Source organism: Lethenteron reissneri, chromosome 30 (genome assembly GCF_015708825.2).
Source record: "Lethenteron reissneri isolate LAM-NWPU_2019-01 chromosome 30, ASM1570882v1, whole genome shotgun sequence".
Classification (NCBI taxonomy): domain Eukaryota; kingdom Metazoa; phylum Chordata; class Hyperoartia; order Petromyzontiformes; family Petromyzontidae; genus Lethenteron; species Lethenteron reissneri.
In genome coordinates, this window is record NC_083808.1 from 10,763,925 (window position 1) to 10,784,516 (window position 20,592).

The 20,592-nt window shown below is 46.3% G+C and overlaps 1 protein-coding gene across 4 annotated transcripts in view; it reads left to right on the forward strand.

The window, feature by feature from the left end:
* Positions 1-20,592, forward strand: part of LOC133349521 (contactin-2-like) — a 125,779-nt gene that overhangs the window by 17,175 nt on the left and 88,012 nt on the right. The window contains exon 1 of one of the 4 annotated variants that reach the window (XM_061563050.1): positions 8,281-8,389. The exons of the other annotated variants lie outside the window; for them this stretch is intronic. The gene's annotated coding sequence lies outside the window, so the exon portion shown is untranslated. Of the gene's footprint in view, positions 1-8,280; positions 8,390-20,592 lie in introns of those variants that run through there. 4 annotated transcript variants of the gene reach the window in all.

Consider the following 20,592-nt stretch of genomic DNA (forward strand, 5'->3'; position numbering starts at 1 on the left):
TTTTGTTTTTATATATATATATGTTTTGGCATGCCCTCATGTTAGGCGGGGTTTCTAATTCCACAGGTTTCCTTCCACACACACACACAAATACTCAACAAGGAATTAGACAAACATCCTGATGCTGAAGCTTCCTGCAAAGTCTGCCAAGTGGCCAACAACATGGAAATAGAGCAACTGATCCTCAATTCTGCCTGTGTGAAGCTCTGAATAGAACCAACCTTCTTTCGTGGAGTTTCTTTTTCTGGGTACTCCAATTTTCTCCCAAATGCTGAACGCTCATCAACACATTTGGCCAAACATCTCGGAGCACAGGACCCTTTCGAAAGACGTATGCCACTGCACGTAATGCTCATCAGCATTGTGCCATGTTGACTGCAGTTATTTCAACAAGGTTCAGGGGTGACTAGCGCCCCAAGATATGCTAAGACTCGGTGAGGGTTTTCTTGATACGTACGTAAGCGGCATTATTATTGCTATTAACTCTTGACACTTGGTGAGGCTTTCTTGAGCACAGAACTCCAATGTTTATATTATGTTGCATTAATGCGTACCAAGCCCGGAAAATGTTGCAACTCGGTATAATTAGCGAGTGCTTCTCAAAACAAACGGGCACGGTTTTAATTGGTTTACTTTTGGAAGGATACGCTTCAGGGTGCTGCATTCCAGTGTTCACTCTGTAATCGCAGTGGTGTCTTGGATATTACTGGCACAGCACAGTTTGTCCTACTGCAGTGCCTAAACCAAGAGGCATGTTGTGGAAATGTATACGAACAGCACAGTTAGGAGTAAGCAAACATATCCATTTAACGTAGTAACTAAAGGTGAGGTTTACTTTCTGGCAACTACCACCGTTCTCAAGAAGGGAATTATAATCACCAAAGCGTTAATATATTTATTATGGCCCACTGTTACTTTTACGCTGCCTTTGGGACCCGGTGGTTTATCTCTGGTCTCTTACCCCATATAAACTCTGGGGTTACCTTGGCAGTTCATAATTGGATATCGCTCACGAGCGAGCCCATACAGCAAACCGATATAACACTCTGCCATACCCTTGGCGGTTTATAGGTAGGTACGGATTATTTTGAGTGTAGTGGTGGTGCACTCGCATTACAAACCTGGCGACTTCGGTTTGATTCTATTCGATCATGAACATCCGTTGCAAATGATATCTGAACTTGCTACCCCCCCCCCTCCTTCCCCTACTTCATAATCCCACACTGACCAGCACGGAGAATTATGGTCAAGTAACCCCAAACATGGTTCAGGGAGTCCATGTGGTGGCGGTTTACCAAAGTGGTGGTCATTCAATATTTTTGTAACTTCATCAGAGTGGTGGGTTTTTTTTGTCTGGGGCATTAAAGCGTGTTTTAATTACATTTGTACCAAGCATGTCTGCAGTGCCAGATCATTGCCCCATGGCAGTTGTTATGATGCCCCTACTCCATAACGGCTCTTGGCTGTGTAGGATTTGGAAGGCAGCAAAGAACAAGGGACTATTGAACTCCAATATTTCTGTAAATTAATGCAAATTAAAATGTGTGTGTGTACATTATGTATTTGCTCTATTGTCAGGATTCAGTGAAAAAAAATCAATCGTTTGACTTGTTTTTCCTACTTTGTATTGTTTAAAAAAAAAATATGTCTAGTTTCTACAGCTTCTGATGTCCCACTTGCCAAAATGTAACATGAGCATATAATGCGAGTTACATTTGCATAATTCACAAATAATAGATTGTCACGCACAATTCAATGCACATAGCTTGAGTATAAGAATACATATGTGTAGTGACATAAGGGATGTCACTGTATGTTGCTGGCCTAAGAGGGCCAGGGCACGCGATGCACCGTCATCGCGTACACCCCGTGGTGGTTGTAGTACCAGCCCTAGCGGGGCTTGATGAACGCTGGGATAGCGCGGGCACCACGCACAGCGTGTGGTGCGGGCTCCCACGAGGGGGAGCGGGAGAGTGTCAGCCCAAGGACAGGGTTGCCTCGGGCCATGGTACTCTGGTTGACCCCGCAGACACGTGGTCTAGAGTGTCCACAGAGAGGCCCCTAGGTGGGGGGACTAGGGGGTGATCACGTGTCCGGGGAGAGCTCTGGAGAAGGATCCAGAGAGAACGATAATACTTGAGAAGGCGGGCGGGGCCAAGGGCGGAGTGGCCCCGACCGTAGGGGGATATAAGGGAGGGACCGGGGTCGCTGCATCCTACAAGCTGAAAGCTCAACACCTACTAGCGGGAAGCTCTACGTCTCAGGCTGAGGCTCTTCGTCCTACGAGGCAACCACGTGGTCGGAGACCCTTCGTAGCAGTAACTCCTCTGTGGAGCGTAGTTAGCTGGGTGTATCTGATGAAGGGGCAGTTACCCCTTGTGTTACGTGTTACAAATAAATGTGTTGTCTATAAAAGGAACAACGTCAGCGACTCGGTGGGACTCACTACATATGTATTGATAAATGCATGCATTATTACACTACAAAGTGTGTTCATATCGTAATGGTATAGTGCAGTGCATGTGACTATTTAAATGTAAAGGTGCAGGACTGAAATTCCTCACTTGAGCCACTGCTGGCAGAAGGGCCTCTACTGGAGGGCGATCTAGATAATATTTAGCCTACTCTTCCACGTTGGACAGCAATCTTGGAAAGTCCCACACATCTACCCCAGATTGACTAACTGTAATACGCTCGTTTTTTTAACTGCCGTGCTGTGAGGTGGACCCTAGGCCTCGGCAAGGTAAGGTAATTTACCCTTTTCACCGGGTAAAAGGGTAAAGGTGTCGACATGCCAAGGGGTAAGGTAAAGGGTAGGGTAAAGGTAGCTCGGAAGAATTACCTGGTAGGGTAAAGGTAGCGCAAAGTATTACCTGGTAAATACGGTACCTTGTTTACCGCTAAAAGCTCCATGGCGCAGTTCATGGCCTCCATTTAATAAGTAATATTAAAAAAAAACTTTTTTTCAAACACGCTTTTATTAAATGTACTCGTAATGGCAGAACTCCACGACTCCAGGAAGTGGCCCCGAAGCTTGCCGTAACGTAAGGGGCTGTGGCCAATTACAGCCAACGTGAGTTGAGCGTGGACAATTAGACCCAAGCCGAAACATAACATGTAAAAAATAATGTTACAATTTTTTATGATAGAATATAATATTGTCATCAGTATGCCATAAGTATACCAAGTGTGCAGTCGATACCACATTGGGAAGTGGATACAACTTGAGTTACAAGATTTGAGGATACAACGACAACAACAGACAGAGTGAGTTAAAAGAAAGCGTGTAAAATTGGAATCATCGAGAGTATTCGATATGAATAAAGCGTTCTACCTATAGCATTTACCGTTATAAACCTTTTTCATGTGTAGTACTCTAGTAATTGCCCAGTAATCTGGTCATTTGTATGGGTAAAGGTAAAAGGTAGGGTAAAGGTAGGCTCGTTGATTTTACCTTTTAACGTTTACCTTACCTTGCCGAGGCCTAGTGGACCCAGTGCCCTCTGGATTGCAAGTCTAGTTTTCTAACCATTACAGCACGGCAGCATTCCCATAGCAAACGGCCCGACCATACAGCAAGATGTAGTAAAGTGTACATGTTAGCATCTTGGCGTGGGTTTTCAATAATTTGAATTTGTAATAAGACATTGTAAATTATTAAATATACTTTAAGATAAATAACAAAATATTGTGCTTGCTCTTAAACTTAACAAGGCATTAGAGCAGCAACTGAAGGAATTTTCTGATGGTATTTTGCAATTATCTGGCTTCTGTGGCATCTGATTTCAAGACTTGGAGACGGTCCCATGAACACATATGCAGAGTGTTTCATGCTGGCTACCCTTGGGAGTTGGCCAAGCAATAGACTGGACATTAAACATCCATTATTTTCCTTCGATAAAACTGATTGCTTTTAAGAGATATACGAGTCTATGCATTGTTGTAGCTACTTCCCGTTCATTATGGACAGACATTTTAGTATTTATGGCAGATTTTTGAGTGTTCAATCCCGCAAAGCCAGTCATACAATTGTGTTCTTTAACAACATATGTTAAATTGTTTAAGAATAATTAAACCACCCTACATGTAGTGCTATACATACAATAATTACATTTAATGTCCTTTAATCAGGCCTCCTTTCACTCAGCAAGAGCACTCTCAATAATACGATTTCCATTTCAAATCATAGATGGGGATTGACTCGGCCCATCATCCTTATTGGGGTCAATAAAATTAATACCACTTTCTGTGAAGTGAACAGTAGCTATTCCATAGGCTTGTGGCCATTCTACCACAAGTTCAGGGCTGCCTGTACCAGTAGGTTAAACTAAATTTCCTCTATCATTTAGCCAGGCAAGTCTGAGGACTCATATTTGGCCAGTTACATTTCAACACGGAAAGATAATCTTACATGTGGGACCAAACGAAAGTACTGCATATAGAGAGAACCAACCATACACATACGAGGAAATATCACTCATTGATCCACACAGATGGGTTCAGGAATACACTTGCTGTACTAGTCATCTCCAGGCCACTTAAGAGCCCAACGTGTTTTGGGAGTTTCACCAGTCAAATTGATCTGTTATCCCATTCCTCAAAAGCCCTGGATTATAGGTGTGCACCAAACAGGCTTTATCCTTGCAAAAGCGATAACGAATCTCAATGGGTCCTTAACTTGTTCAAGTGAAGTACATTGAAATTAAAGAATTAACAACCAGCAATGCTTCCCATTTATAAAATCCTGCATTTGGTCAGCATCATGGCAGGAAGTGTGAGAATAGGTTCAACTTGGGGTCTATTTTACACAGGGCAATACTTGGTTGGCATATGATTGATGATTATTGTGATTTAAAAATAATACCAAAAGATTGAATCAATACTTAAGCGAATGGAGGCGACTAAACACACCTTAATTGCTGGTATGGGTCATCACATGTGACCTCTACCCTATGGCCAGGAATACAAGAGCTGTAATGTGCACTTTCATTATGGAGAATATAGGAGAAAAGCAAACATTCCCCGGTACAGTTTAATTCTGATGAAAATTAATTTCGGCGCTTGAAGTAATGAACCCCATTTTTCTTAATTTTATTGTGTATTTAATCACTGGTGCAAATATTTTTACAATAACGATTCGTCTGATTAATCGCTTTGCATTTAAGCGGTGATTGTGTATATTATGAGCAAACTATGATTTATCAAAGTTATATTGCCCAAAGTAAAATTGTCTCCTTACTCAAACGAGTGTAAGGTGTTGCCCATCCCTTCCAGTAGCTGCCGAGTCTTTCACAAACATTACATATTTTCACGGCAGGGAAGAGTCTCCCCATAGGGCCAGCCGTTGGTGACTTCCTAGCAAAGTGGGGCTTACTTTATGAGTTGTTTACTTACGGGGTTGCAAGACTTTGTCGATTTCTGCTTGGGATGTTCAGTCGATTAGCACGGTTTGGCTACGTGCGGTGCGAAAGACAGTTCAACATGCATACATAAATAAGCCAGTTGCTCAGATTCATATTTTTTCTTGTGGGAAGATTTTAGAGTTCCCAGAGAGAACCTACCCTTACCATGGGACTACAATCCAGTATCTGCACCCACGAAGTAAACCAGCAATATACTCACTCAACTCCTCTGGTGGCACTGTGTTTTCCTCCGGATTGGTGTCTCGCACACCCTTCACGTGCCCACACCATCCCTGACTCCCAAGTCACTGGGTTAGTAGCTTACATCGCCACACCTGACAGGTTGCTATTGACTGGCTTTTTGATTAGCACACTTAACACGAGGCTCTCCAGTAAGACAGGGATGTGACAGTGCAACCCCCCCCCCCCCCCCTTGCTTTGACACCCCGTCACGTGTGCCTATTCCCGGAATAAACAGATCTACTGACTAATGAGCTTTCTGTAAAGTGCTCACATGTGAGTGACTCACTGCCCAACCCACCCCCATCATATCAGGGCTGATGGAGTGGACGATGATCCACATGCGTATAACAGACCTGACCTTTAAAAGCTGTCTCTTCCTGATACAAAGATAAAGATCCCCTGCATAGCCTTAACAGACTGTTGGGGCAAGTGCAGTTAGCCAGCACCATGCCCGGCCGCCTTTGTCTCTAGTGGCAATGTTGACACACCACACCAGGTACTCATTTGAGGCTGAGTCTACCTACGGGAGGCCCAGGACCGGTTCAAATAATCGTCACTGGTGTTGGCCGTGAGCGGGAATCGAACTCCAGTCGCTGGGTTCGTAGCGCAGCAGCCACAAATGCTGCACTACCGCTCCTCACCAATATAGCACAACAACAACCGCCATTCGCCACTAAGTGGCGGTGACGTTACCACGACGCTTGTGCCAGGCCATGTGCACCTTGAGGCCACGTGAAGTATCGAACGCCCGCTGGCAGGAGGTCACGGGGCAGACCCAGATGCCACAGGTCGACTGACTGAGATGACTGGCTGATGCACCACCTGTGCCCCCTACTGTGCCAACTTGCTGTGCTTTAGCCACCCGGCGCTCCACTCGTTGTTGTGAGCGTCGTTCCTCCGCCCTCCGTTGTTGTTGGAGGGCGACTGCCTCCAACTGCCCAGTAGCGTCCTTCACGAGCCTCCTCCACAGAGGCCGATCTTGACACCGCTTGTACCAGTCATTGGCAAGTCCACTCAGCTCCACATCCTCCTGTACCACGTCACTCCATCTCTTCTTTAGCCCGTGCCGCGCCCGTTTAGCCCCCTCGATCCGGCCGAACAAAAGCTGTTTGGGCATGCGGTGATTGGGCATGCGAGCTACATGACCCAGCCAACGAAGCCTTGCCTGCCGGAGGTGCTCACCAATGGGACTTTGCCCAGATCTGTCAAGGATTTGTGAGCTCCTCAGACAATCCAGCCTGGTTAAACCCAGGATGGATCGTAGGCAGGCCAGCCTAAATGTTTCTAACCGGCGAAGATGCTCCATTAGGGGGGTCCACGTTTCGCAAGCGTAGAGAAGGGAGGGAATGACCGTGGCCGAGAAGAATTGAAGCTTCGTGCGGAGCGACAGACCAGGTAGCTTCCACACAGCGCTATGCAACCAATGAAAAGATATTGCCGCTCGACTGATTGGGGAGTAAAACCTCTGCTGTTAAACCGGAGCCGGCCATGAGCACACTGCCCAGGTATGGGAAACTCTCCACTCTCTCCACAACTGCCCCATCACCGATTGGGAGTTGTGGGAGTGGAGTGTCCGATGGTACAAAATACCCAGGCAGGTGCTTAGTTTTGGTGGGGCTGATGGTAAGGCCCCACCTCTTAGTGGCAAGCTCCAGTTTCAGCAGCAGCGTATCCAACTTCTTCTCTGAATGAGCAGCAATTACCAAATCATCGGCATACATAACGTGGTTGACCAATAGGGAGCCATCCCTTGACCGCACCCGGGCATCGATCAGCCTCCCATTATATCTGTACCAAATGGAAATTCCCCCGGTACAGCTATTGAAGGCTTCACAATCTATGTGGACAAAATAGATATTAAATAATGTGGGAGCCAGAGGACATCCCTGTCGCACGCCAAGGTGTACAGGGAATGGCTCTGACTCCCGGCCACGTAGTTTTACCCGGGCCCACTCACCATCATGAAGGTCCTTAATGATCGTGAGCAGAGGGTCAGGGACTCCGAAAGCACGAAGAACAACCCAGAGCCCAGGCCTACTGATGGTATCATAGGCCTTGACCAGGTCAATAAAGCAGAGATGTAGGTCTTGTTGGAATTCTCTACACCTCTGCTGTAGCAGACGGACAGAAAATATGGCATCTGTGCAGGACCACCCTTTCCTGAAACCGCATTGGGGTTCCGCAAGCCTCTCTTCAGCGTGCCTCGCAAGGCGATGTTGAATAATCCTTTCCAGGACCTTTTCCGGCACACCCACTCACAAACATACAATATAAACATGCAATGAAGTAATTAAGAAACATTGTATAATTTTTTTTCTTGGATTAACGTGAATTGTCATGCAGGAATAGATTATGGGTTCCACTATGCTTAGTGGGCAATTGGCAGATCATCTCCATTGGCAGCCCTGAACTATTGATTGAAATTTTCCGTTCCCATAATAGACACCATACCCATCATGGGATAAATTAGTTGACTTCCTACAAAGCAGTACAAATGTTGTATCAACCCTGGAAATGGACAGAGTAGACGTTTCGCCTACATTCAAACCGTTAGCTGAGCCCTCCGCTCACAACACCACCCTGCTGGCTGAGTGGAGGGGGTGGCGTGCTGTTATGTGACGACGTCAGGATAAGAGACCAGCTCTCCGCTCACTCAGGCTGTGTGTTTTAGAGCGACTATCTCAGCAGCCAAGTCTTCTCTGCCTATCCTCCGGCCCGGGAATACTAATCAGCTGCGCACTTCGGTAAGGTTATTACAATTCCACTGCTTTTTTGGCACCGAAGTCGAGTGTTTACATTTATTCTTTCGTGAAATATAACGTACAATGTTAACGCTCCACTGGGTTCAGAGTATCCGCGGCTGCCGTTGCTGGTGCTCTAGTTTATTTCTGTCGTGGTGTATTTTTGTATGTTGACATGGAAGTGTGTTGTGAAATCTAAAAAAAAATCGGGCACCATTAGTGTGCGGGGAGTAGCCGTAAGATGTTTTTTTCTTTTCTTTTTTTCCACCATGACCATGGGTGGCTTTTAATCCATTGCCACAAAGAGATGTATGTGCCTTTGGTTTGCAAAAAAAAATACACTTGGCCAAGCTGTATTTTAAAGTGAGATGTGGCGAATGTGGTTTGTCGTGTCCCTATTTTATATTCCGTCTGCAGATCGCTGCACCACGATGCAGGGAACAGCCTCGCATTAATATGACCAGCTGCTCGCCAATATAACTGTGCATCTGGCATACTCGCGTGTCTTCTTAGCGTGCACACTTTTAATTGTGTGGACTGCTATTTAGCATGATAATCAGTAGAATACTGCCTATGGGTTCTGGTGTAGACTATTAATGAAATCTACAGTAACGTGTTTTTATGCAATAGTTCACATATGGAGCGGTATCTGTGTGTGTGTGTGCAAATGACCTCTTGCGAGCGAGCCTTCGACACTTCACGTGGCCTCGAAGTGCATCTCGCCTGGCACAGGTGCTGTGGTGACGTCACCGCCGCTTCGTGGTGAACTGGCGGTGGCTGTTGTGTGCAATCCGGGGAGAGCGTAAATAGTTAGCACAATGCCACGAAGCCAGCGACACGAGTTACATTCTCGCTCATGGCCAACAACGGTGGTGAATATCTGAACCGTACCTGGACCTCCGCGAAGATGACTTTGCCTTAAATGAGTACTTGGTGCAGTGTTTAAACATCAGCACTGGGAAGACAAAGGCGGTTGGGCATGATCCTGGCCACACCCCATCCACCCCCTTGTGTGCAGTGCCGGTCTCAATAGAGGTTCACTGATAACACTTGTCCCTTTAGTGTAGGTCGGGTATATGGGAATCTTTGTCTCATTTGAGCAATATATGTGTAAGTATATATACTACATTAGCACACAGCCAGCTAAGTGGTACTGTGGTTAGAGTGCACGGCTCCCAATTGGAAGTTGAGCCAAAATCCAAGTCAAACTCGACCCACAATCTTCATCCCCCTTCGTTATGTAAACGAGTAGCACCTTATGGGACGTCAACAGTGGTTGTGCTGTGACATTGCCTAACCCCTCCCAAAGGAATGTGTTATTTCCCAAACTGGCTCAGGGCTGTTAATCAGAAATGAGAAGTGTTGCGAGTGGAAAAACCACTCTCGCTATGTAAAAAAGTCAGCTGTCCGCTTGCCCAAATGAGTGTTGGGTGATGCCCAAATCTCCACTGCTGGGCTTGAGCCAACAGTGAAACTACTTCTTCTACTTTCTTATTAAAGGGACCGACCGGTCTCTCCACATAATGTCTGCTGATGACTTGGGATAAATTCATACAGAGGATGATCTTGATTACAATGATGACGACTAATGATAATCTGATCTTAATTTTCTTCCAGGGTGGAATAAAATCAGTTCCACTTTATGGAAAGTCAGAGGTGGTTTCATTTTGAATAGACTGATCCAAGCCACATAAATATGTAATTTCCACGACTGGGTCAGTGCTGTCAATTGAAATGAGCACCAAATCCTATTGCTTGTTGTTGCAGGGCAGACCCTAAAGCCCGACTTCGTATGAAACGCAAAGCTGCAATGTAATTGAAAGAACCGTGATATAATATTGTGTGATATTGTGTGATATTGTGTGATACTGCGTTTGCAGTGGTGCAAATTTGCAAAAGAAACTCGGCACATTCTGGCACCGTGGAACAGGTGATGTTTTGGGCAAAGGCCCTAGCTCATAGCGGAGCAGTGTGCTAGGCGCATTGCACAGAAGAAAAGTGCTTGACAAAATCTTGGATTAGGGTATTGTGCCTCCCAGTTTTGTGCTGCCCCTAGGCCTTACAGCCTCCTGTGGTTCATCAGTTTCACAGAGGATTCCAAAATGAGCAGTAATAGACAACATGTTTTTTAAGTCTGAATGATTGAATTAGGCACTTGCAAAGCGCGAGATGGCACCATGCTTTGCGTGCAGTGCCGACCCTACAGGACAGGGTGTGTGGGTGCCGGCCGAAGGGTAGGGTTATGTTCGGCCATGGCACTCTGGTTTATACGAGAGGACACGTGACCAGTTAAGTCTACAAAGGGGCCCCAGGAGGGGGCTAGGGCTGGTCACATGATTGGGACCCAGATCCTTCCTGAGGATTCTGGAAGGTGGACATGGCCAAGGGCGGAGCCAGCCACGCCACAGAGAATATGAGCCGGGTCCCTAGAGGGACCAGGGTTGTTGTTCATCCTGGAAGAAACCTTTGTCAACGTTCTCCGTTCAACGAGTCTCCAACATGCGGTCCCAGGCCGAAACTGTTTGGTGTCGGTCAATAGTAGCAGTTACATTGTAACTAGTGTAGCTAGCCTGGTGGTGGTAACTAGTGTAGTAACTAGTGTAGTTAGCCTGGTGGTCACCACCATAGGTTGTTATTATGTTAAGGGGAAAGTTACCCCGTGTGTTGGAACTTATTAAATGTGTTGCCTCCAAGTCTACATCTGCGACTCAGTTGAACCCATTACACATACGTATGTTGTCTTATACTGGTAGGAACCTCCTGGTTACACCAGCCTACAGGGGATTATTGTGTCCGTCCATCCTGGGAGGAGTGGGGCTGGGTGGAGAGGGGAGGGTGGGGAGGGGCTGGGTGTGGAGGGTGGGGAGGGGCTGGGTGGGGAGAGGAGGGTGGGGTGGGGCTGGGTGGGGAGGGGCTGGTCACCCCGTGGTGCCCTTATAAAACTCAATGTTTAACCTACTCACGCCGGCTTGTGCCCGCCCTCACAGTCGGCTATATTTGCATAATACACCACGCCGCCATTGAACCTGGACATTGACCGAGCAACCCAACGTTCCTACCAGCTCCCTCCGCAGGAATGTGTTACAAAGTGACTGCACTTGCATGTTAGGTCAATTCCTTTTAACGTCAACGATGTTCAATTTAATTCATGGTTCACATCCAGTATATAATTCGGCCAGTTTTTTTTATGTACGTACATATATTTTGTATATGCACACATGCAACAGAATACAGCGTGCCTGTTTATTAGTAACTCGGTATCCATTTATCTAGGAGCGAGTCGATTGCGGTGCATATCTCTTGCAAGGAATGCATAACGGACCGTAGCAACTAATCATGTGCCGCCTTGCATATAACACCAGACAGCTTGGCAGCATTGTTAAATGCGTCACACCCTGCTGATGAGACTCGTAGAAGTTGAATCCTGTCCAGGGATTGTCTTGCCTAAACACATGCCCCTAGGAAACATGGGTCCAGCAGTCCGATGTGGATGATGAACTTGAACGTTGATACATTTTGTTTGATGGAATAGATCTTTCTCGGACACTTTATTCATGCAGAGACCATTGTTATTTCCGTGAAGTTTATCCATTGGTAATGCTCACATTTTGGATAGTGAGCACGCGATAACCTGCTCTTGTGAAAATATCACAGGGTCTTTAACGTTCACTTTACAGGAGATGGCACACTTTGCCGGTCCACCATTTAATTGCCACGATTGCAATGCTAAAGGTATGTAACTGTTTAGTCCATGCAGTCTAAAATAATAATAATCCTTTACCAAGGTTAGCCTCAACTGAGTGTTTGGACTTTTCTGGAGATCCTGTCTGTGATGCTTGGGGCAAAGAAAATCGTGCGGTGAATTTGTAGTCAAAGCAAAGTGTCTCCACGGCACGTACAAACACGGGGTGGTTTATCACGGCCATCGGTAGCCCTTTGCTCAGTGGAAATTACACATTCCCATGGCACCGGTCAGTCACACCGGTAATATTCCAAACGTCGCTTCCCACAAAGTGGGGAGGTGGGGGGGACGATGGGCGGTCCGGACACTCGACCCTGATTGAACTCGCGTCCTTCCAATCTCCCACTACAGCATTCAGTCATCTGTGTGCACTTGCTTCGAATGTTCCAACCTAAATGCAAAACGAGCCACCTCGCTATCGGGAGATTCGAATGGAACGAGGCAGCTATCGCATCACGGATATCTGCGTGGGTGTTGGCCTATGTCTGCCCGACGCACTGAGTGGGTCCCGTTCATTCCCTCCTGGGTGGGGAGGAACGGGGGGGTGAGAGGGGAGCGGGGGGGGGTGCGGGGGGGTGTGGGGGGAGCGGAGGGGTGTGGGGGTGCGGGGGGGGTGTGGGGGGAGCAGGCGGGGGGGTGTGCGTCAGTCATCTGTGGCTCTTCGTTGAAGCTGCAAGGCCTCCTTGCAACCGCCCGCCTCCCCTGATGAATCGCGCTGCCCGTGACTGATGGTTGAGAATTGACCCACTTACTTATCGACTCTCTCATCCGTTGGTCCTCGTCGCACATGCACGGAGTATTACAGCGGAAGCTTTCAAATACAAGAAGCGTAACCCGATTGACATTGAGACGCGTGGCTGGTTTGCACTGCACCACAAGCATTGCCTGGTTGGTGGTGGACCCTTAATATTGGACGTCGCCAGCCTATACGTTCCACGCGGGGCCGTGTTTTGCTGGGGCTGCTCTGCGTAGTCATTATCCCTTGCAGGGACCATTATTTTGACATAAAACCACAAACGGTTGGCATCTTTAACCAGAAACGTGTCTCGTGAGAAGGGACGGATGAAAGAAGTGAGGGGATTTAATACGGAGTGTCAGGGTGGAGGAATCGCACCCCCCCCCCCCGCCTCATTTATAATTAGAAGACGTGCACCTCAACTCGCTGGAATGGAGCAAACTTTTAATAAACAAAAAGAACACCCTGTAACAACTGCGCATATGCCTGCTGTGTTTGCAGCAAGAAGCGTGTTTCCTCCTGCAAGGTGCAAATTTCGCTTGCTCCCGTGCAGCATTTTGCAGGCAATTTTTGGGGGGATTTTAACGGCTGAGGTCTAAGCAATGTGTCAGAAAGTGGCAGCTTCTTCATTCACCGATCGTGAAAATGTGAGCGGGTTAATCGTCACATTCGTGAATTCATTAACTACCTCTATAACCGGACGAGCTCATTTAGTTAACAGTGTTTTTTAAAAAGTCTGAGAACATTTATTCCTGATGAGAAAAAATAATTGGTACCCTGTTAAAATCGCCCAAAGTTGGATAATTTCCATCAGCCGAATAAGTATCGTGTTCCAAATGGCCGCTCGCATCCGTGGCAGTGGCTGCCCCACTGGGCAAGCTCACGTGCTTCCATCCGCGATTGCCCATCGTCTGCACCCGTGCGGAAATTCCGGCCATTGGAAGTTCTTAGTTCAGCCACCATGGATGTCAGCCTCACCGTTTGAATGTTGCGAGTTGCAAATCCCCGTCGGGGGCTGTGGAACCAGCCCATCGTCGCCGCCGCCGAGATTCGTAACATGCCAACTGATTTGTCACAAGTCAAACGGTCGCCATCCTGTGGATGTGCTTGGAATTTTACAAGTGGTTGATGTTTGTAAACAGGATGCGATCACCACCCTAGTGTGTGCCGGAGCATAGACACTTGGAATCTACCTCGAGGATGGCAGCAGATGAAAGAGAATGGAATATTTCTGAGGCTGATCCATACAGAAACAAGTACAAGCCAAGCCCAAACACATTATATCTCTCCCGTGAGGCTAACAGCCTTGGGCACCACCCATTAGGTCGAGTGCTCTAAAGCCACGCTTTTGTCAAATGCATTTCTTTCTCAAGACCGTGTCGACCTTTTATAATCAAAGACTTGAAATTATAAGCACAATGCATCTCGGGTAAGTGGGTGGCACATGGTGGGGTGGCGGACAAAGCTGCAATGTTGCCATGTCGTATTTTAGCGCATGAGAGTGCAGTTTAGCACTTTTTGTTGCATATTGACCGTGTGCCAAACTATGAAATGGCTTTCCGTTAAACACCGCATAACAGATCTTGCTGCAGTGGCCACACCCATAGTCCATCGAGGGGGACTGAGTAATATCGTTCCCAGTGCCCCTTTGTTGGAAAAACTCAACAACCCAGTGTTATTTGTTTTAAACCTGGTGGGAGCCCACTTCTATCATTTGCCCCTGTTTAATGTCACCCAGATGTTGTTCCTTTTTCTGATGTGACATCCACTCATTTATAATAAGTTTCAGATTCCACTGCTACGACACCATCGGTGTGGTCTGTCAGAGAATGTGTGCTGCAATCAACACACGGTGTTTAGAGAACGCTCGACTCTGGTCAATTACAAGTTATGACCTTAGCTCAGTGGCTCTTAACCCGGGGCTGCGAGATGCCCTTTCTGGGGGTGCGAGCCATGGCCAGATTTTCATAGAAGGTAAATCATCAAAACACAAATTAAGCACGGGCACGTAAGTACAACTTTGTTTCATCAAGCCTATGTGTTTATAAACATTTAACATTTACGATTGAGAACCAAAGGGGCGCAAGGCTGCAGTAAAGGTTAAGATCCACTGCCTCGTTCTGAGGTTAGCGCCTTAGTATCAATATGTGGAATGTCTTTGGTTGCTTTCCTGTGCACATACTAACCCCTGCCATTGGAATGTGCAATTCTTACCATTCGATCAAGGCCACCAATGGGGAGACCCTACGAGTCGACAATGACCTCATGGCAAGTTGCACTTTACAATGTGAGCTCGAGATTCTTGCCTGAGATTTTGGCCTGGTATTGAACCCATTGATTTCTCGGTTGTGAGTCCATTGTGCAACCCGAGATGATTTTGAGGCTCTCTTGTGGCTATGCCGTCCGCTACATAATTGCTTTATCCATTAAAATGTACTGAGCTTCTTAAGAGCATTATGATTGTAGCCAGGGGGCACAATAGCTTATAGCCATGGTAATGATTAGTGTGCTGTAAGTATACAAGGAATGTAGCCCCGTGCTCAAATTGTTTTGCCCTTGTGTGCCTCTTTTTAAAAGGTGCTCAACATTCGTTTGCAGATAAATAATTAATTTCGTCTCTCCTAAATGCACACGTGTCTGCATGTTTATTTAACTTTATCCATTAAAAACAATACAAACAAATTGCACACCAACTGTTCACTGGCTGGCATGTCCACCGCCATTTCCACTTACTATAAACTCATAACTCAAACTTTATACTGCGTAAAACACGGCGTTAATCACACGCTCCTTAGCATCAATTCTCCAGCCTTTCAAGTGCAGTTGTAAATTCTGAAACGGGAAGACGTAAAGCCTCGTATGTTACAAACGACAGAGGTGACTGTTGAAAATCGTGGATATTATATAGCATACATTGACGTTAAAATTCACAAGAACCAAATTAGAAAACTCACAAGAACCAAATTTGAAAATTGACAAGCACCAAGTTTGAATTCCTGTTAGGCAGCTCAAACGTTATGCAGATATTTTATATATACTGTACAACAAAAATCAAGGCCATTTTATTCTTGGCAAATACATGATTCACATTTGCCAAATGTCAACAATACCGATCAATGCTATAATGGCACGGGAAAGTAGTTGATAGTCGTTTGACATAGGGACACGTCAAAGTCTCAGGACTATCCTACTGTCTACTGGATATCCTGGAAGGAGGAAAAATAGCATGTCAACGATCCATATCAAGATGTCTACTTCCATTTACAGACTACCTCATGAAGACCTCGCCTATTCGATCCCATCTAATTAATATGAGAGTGTTTGGCTTGGGCTTTTAGGCGGCGTAAGTGGTTCAAGCAGGAATGACAGCTATGGTGAAACAACACTTCCTGCTTGTCAGTGAATGTGCCTGCAACAGGCATTATGGCAGGTGTGTGTTTCTGACAGGCACCGTTGTATTGCTCGTTGTATTTTGTGTGCGCGTGAATTTCCCTCCCACCTGTACAATTACTCCAAGAGAAATTGGACTCACGTGGCAAAGCAGTACCTGAGTCTTGAGAAACATTAATGCTTTTCTTGGATGTTGGGGGGAGTACAATATATTTGGTGTTATGGTTAGCACAATGGATTTGCAATCCAACGGTCGCCGGTTCGATTTACTGTACTCAGTGTGGCAGTTGCAGGTTTCTTAAATCCACCTCTCCCTGCCTCTGTCCACCGAGCAGTACAAATGGTTACACCACAATTACTGCAGGAAATCAGCAGGTTGTCAGTTATGGGGTAAAGTGTAGGAACGATATCCCTCTGCACATTCGCAGCATCACCTCAATCGCCTCCTTCAAGAGACACTTAAAAACTCACCTCTACAATCATGCTTTCGAGCGACTCTGAGCTTGGCTCCGCGCCTCTGAGTTGCGGCCACTACGTCTGCAAATTTGCGCGCGTTACAAATTGAACTATTATTATTACTCGCACCTCTTACAAGATGTCTGGCCTTCGTGGAAGAATAGGCCAAGTACCCTCTGAGTGGAGGCCGTTTTCTGCCATCAGTGACATGAGCAAGAAATCGCAGGACTGCACCATTTTTTTATTTCACCTTTTACAGCATATGTGGCACAGTGGCGAATTCGCAGGGTGGGTGTATCTCATTTGGAAAGGTCTGGAGCGAAATTTTTTATTGAGTTGTGAACTCATTCTAAAATCCCTCCAGTGTCACCACAATCAGGACCACGCTATACAGTACGCAAATAGTGGTTGTTTTGTTAGAGACCTGTCCCCCTCCTTCGCAAAGTGAAATGTTTGACTGCTGGCTCACGACTGCCAAAGAAGGTGAGCAACACCCAACCCCACTTGGAGCATGGCATCTCACTCCAACACTCAGATATTACTGGAGGTTATAAAAATAGATGGTCACAAGTTCCATCCCTGTAATCATGTGTAGAGGTGTAATTGCGCATGGCTACGAATGTTGAGGTGTGATTATGCATGGCCACGGATGGCCAACAAACACAAGGGGCGGGGTTACGGCCGTACACAAGGGTGGCGCTCGCACCGACGTCCGCATGTGTATCCCCCACGGGCCCCCCCCCTCGGGGGCGAGTCCTATAAAAGGTGATGAGCTCGAGGGCTCGAGGTCGGGACTCAGCTTTAACCAGAGAAGACGGAAGACCAGCTAGTGTAGGCCCCAGAGCTCCCCTGGCTCGCTGTCCTTATAAGGGCCGACCAGGGCAAGCCGGTGGCGTGGCCCCGAGAGCCCAGACGAAGCTGGTCTGGTGACTCAGGGAGCCGGGATCCCAGCTTAACCAAGCTGGGACAGATAGCCTCCCCTAGTCCCGTAGTGGAGAAATTGGTATAGGTTAGAGGGGTTAGCTGTCGAGAATCCCTGTAGCCAAGTGACCTGTAATAACTGTGTTGGTGTAATAAATAAGTGTGCCTCCGATCCTGTCGTCAAGCCTCCATATATACTTACTACACATGCACTGGCCCTGACACCAGCTCTTGCGAATGGTTAAAAGCCAAACATCGGGTCCACAATCCAAATTCCCCGCTGGAAATTCCACCGACGGCCAAGTGCCGCACTGCGCAATTGAAATGAATGTGGTTCTTTTGCGGAAATGTGAAAAGTGAAATGACAACAACAGCAATAAAATCACGCATTCTAATCCAAGTTGCCCGGAGGAGGTTTCCGCAACTTTAACTGGCGTGGAGGTATGCTTGCCGACTCTTGACATTTTGACAGCTGTGCAAAGTTGTGAAGAGTGCGGATGTTGGCGTGGTTTTTTTAAGCTGATTTATAAAACTGTGTTGGGCCGACAGCTGCCGATTGAGCCACTCGCTCACGAAAATGTTAACACCTGTGTAGGCCGTGACGCAATATTTATTCATACACATTTGTTGATACAAATGCTGCATGGATATAATGAGTTGTTTTTTGGTTTACCAGAAAGGCCTTCAAAGTAAAAAAAAAATGTTTTTTGTAACCTATTATTATCGTTACACTTTTGGTCGTGAAATATTTCACGTCAATGTTAGTGACTTGGGATACGTGATTTTGCTTTGTTTGTATATGGTTGTCCACTGCTCGACTATTATGGCCTTCCGACACCGTGTCGGTCATGGGGAGGAGGGGTTCTACGGACATACTTCACCACTCGTCTGTGATGGTTTGTGAAGAGGGGTTTCAGGCTGGACGAGGTGCAGATAACAGCTCTGGCTGAGAATCTAACTTTGATTGCTGTGTTCATAGTACAGAGCACCAACCACTCTACCCTCGTTTGCTTTTAAATGGGTTGTCATATGGTGTCAAATGAAAGTGGAAGATGCTTTAAAAAAAATTTTTAACGCTCATGGCATTCTAATTTTAGGAGCTAATCCGTAATGGCTGGACATTGTGGCGCATGCCTCGAGCTCGATGCTTTGCAGAAGGGGGGGGGGGGGTTGATGGATCATCCATATTATTGGTTCTTTCGGTAAAGTCACGTAGAAGGGAAATAATAAAATAATAAAAATAAAACATAATAAAATAATTCTCACGACGTTTCGGGTAAAGTCACGTAGAAGGGAAATAATAAAATAATACAATTTAACATAATAAAACAATTCTCACGACGCTTCGGCCACAACGCAAGCAGCCGTCGCGTTGTGGCCGAAACGTCGTGAGAATTATTTTATTGTGTTTTATTTTTATTATTTTATTATTTCCCTTCTACGTGACTTTACCGAAAGAACCAAGAAGATGAATCCCTGCAGTCACGAAGGCTTTAAATCGGGATCATCCATAGATTATTGTGCTTGCAAGGCTCTCCCTACTGGCCAGTAGACGGTAGTGCAGCAAGTGTGTATGTGACCTGCATGTGTGGGCTTTCTTTCGGCCACTTCAATTTCTCCCCACGTGCAAAACATTGCCAAACAATGTCATTGAGACGCGGCCAGAGAAAAGTCCCTTAACCTCAGTGATATCGTAGCAGATAAATAAAGGTTGCCTAATATCGTTATACTTTGAAATATTTACAAAGTACATGAAAAGAAATGACAAGGGAAAGCATCTATGGTTTTCATACGCCTGCATACACAAATGAGCCAGTAAAATACTCGCACGTGAATCTCTCATGAGCCATGAAACAGAACTTAACTTTCTCAAATGCGGTTTGCTCCACACGCTCATCTCTTGAATAATCGTGACGCTAATTGCCAGGGGCGTCGTCAAAACAGCCAACGCTCATTGATTGAAGTGGAAGTGCAGCTCGCCTACGTCTGCTCCAAATCGATTTCAATAACGCAATCCTTTGCGGGGCGCGGAGTTTCCGGATTTAATTTCACTACGTGCGGCGGCAAGTGACGGGTAACCACCGTGGCAGCAGATGTCGGTTGCCTCGACAGCGTCGTTTATTGGACGAACGAGCTCTGCGCAAATTGTCAAGATCTTCCGCCGTGCTGTTTTTTCTCCCCACCTACCAACTCTTCCCACCCGCCCGTCCCCCCCCCTCTCTCTCTCACCAGCTTGACGCATTGCAGTCGCTTGCTGGTTTTACCGCATCAATTACATTTCCTTCAGCGTCCTCTATTTGACTTCCGTGGAGATACGTTGAGAATAATTGCACAGGGAAATCTTGACACCGTTAGAATACCCATAGTTGTGTAAGCGCAGGGCTATTACTGTTCTCGCCATACTATTTATTGCTGGATATGTTTTCGCGGTTGCAGTCCGATGTGTTTTCAGAATCTACTGCGGGTTGGTGTTCAGCATGGTGTCCAACGTTTCGCTCCACATCCATGTGCTTTGGGAGCTTATTCAGGAACGTTTCAGTACCCGAAAACACACGAAATAATTCGTTTTACCAGTTATATGGAATGTGATAATGTGTGGTAGTTGCTATCAGTCAGCCACTTGTCTTTGCTTTACTGGGAAAACAGCCCATTACAACTGTGAGTTTCTTTCAATCGGTAGACCTGGTAAAAGTGATTAGTGTTGTGAAGTAATTAGTTGCAAATAGTGTATTACTATCATTATATTGTCAATTACAGATATGGGTAATCCAGTGTTATTATTCCGATTTCAGTGTGTAACCAGATTGATAGGTAAAAATTACACTAAAAACCCAGACCTTCATTTAAAACCAAAGGGTGCAATGATCGTGTCAGCAGCTTAATTCCACTCGAGGCCCATGCGCACAGACGCCGTGCAGTCGTAACGGGAGAGAGCGGCGACACGGTGGTTCGTGTGGCGGA